The sequence below is a fragment of the Alligator sinensis genome, unplaced genomic scaffold (genome assembly GCF_000455745.1).
Source record: "Alligator sinensis unplaced genomic scaffold, ASM45574v1 scaffold1584_2, whole genome shotgun sequence".
NCBI classification, from domain to species: domain Eukaryota; kingdom Metazoa; phylum Chordata; order Crocodylia; family Alligatoridae; genus Alligator; species Alligator sinensis.
Window position 1 is genome coordinate 568,545 of NW_005842864.1, and position 1,632 is coordinate 570,176.

The following is a 1,632-nucleotide window of genomic DNA, read 5'->3' on the forward strand; positions in this document are numbered from 1 at the left end:
TGCTGAACGGCGCAGTAAATCTAGACCGCCCCGAGCGCAACAACCGTGCAACAAATCCAGACCCACCGCTCGTGCAAACTGCAAAGTGACTATTGCACCATGGACTGGTGAACAGCGCAGTAAATCTAGACTGCCCCATGCACAACAACCGTGCAAGAAATCTAGACCCACCACTCGTGCAAAGTAACTATTGCACCACGGACTGGTGGACTGTGCAATAAATGTAGACCGGCCACTTGTGCAGAGTAACTATCACATCGTGGATTTGGGAGCCACACAATCAATCTAAATCAGCTCCCTGGGCAACATAATGATCACACCTTGAACAAGTGAACCATGCAATAAACACAGACCAGCCACTTGTGCAAAGTAATTATTGCACCGTGAACTGGTGAACTGCACAAAAAATCTAGACCAGCCCCATGAGCCACATAATCACACCAACCACACCATCAATCTAGACCGGCCACTTGTACAAATTATCACACCATGAACAAGTGAACCCCTCAATAAATGTAGACCAACCACTCCTGCAAAGTAACGATCACACCATGGATGGGTGAACTGAGCAATAAATTTAGACCAGTCACTTTGTGCAAAGTAATTATCACCGATAAAAATGTCCATCTAGCTCTAAAAAGAGCCAACCAGCTACCAAGTTAGTGCTTGGAAATGCGTCACAACTCTACAGTGGGTTTCATTTCAACGTGCAGCAGGGCCCTTATGCAGCTTGTCTGCACAGATGCAGCTCTACCCTGCCTGCTTGACTTCAGACTAACAGGGTGAACTACCTCTCTCTGCTTCTGGAGGAAGCTGTGAGCACCCAGCCACCCTTTGCTAACCAGCTACAGGGGGGGCAGGCCCTTTCGTCCCCCCAGGACTGACATCCCAGCCTTCCCTGTTGCTCCACATACTTATTTTTCTAGCACAGGGAGATGCAGCACAAACAAACAAGCTCTCCATCGGAGGGGAATTCATCTGACTCAAGCATCAACCTCCACTGCCCATCCAAACGCCAAACAGTTTGCTGGTGGCTCGGCAGCCTTATGTTTCACCCCCGGATTTTGCACACAAAGTTTCCAGAACAGGGAAAATATGTGTTGTTTAAATCAGAAGCCTGGAGGGAAGGAACTGCTCCGACCTTGGGATCATAAACAAGACACTAAAAAGGCAGATAGGGTTTCACATGTTCGGTTTTGTTCCTAAAAAGAAATCATTTCAGGCTAAAAATAATTCCTGTGTTTAAACACAAAGCTCTTCCCCTACATTCTTGACACTGCTGCAGCTAGAAGAAATGGAAAAGAGCCACCTTTGCCTTTTCCCCCCTTTATGTGTTATCCAGTTTTGTTTTGCTGCTCCTTTCTGCCCAAGTTCAGTGCCGTATACGTCTCACCGCACGCACGTTGCCCTTCTCATTGTGTTTGGGGCTGGGGTACTACAAGTACCTCTGTAGGCAGACATTTAGCATAAGAGAGACTGAACACCTGTATTCTGCAAAGGTTTTACCCGAAGGGTCGCACGGTCCTCTAATACTCAAGCTGATGGCAGGGTGTCATGGTAGACTGGGCTTTGGGGACACTTCCAGGATGTCCCATCCTAAAACTAGACCACAGTAGAATCACTATTTCCCTA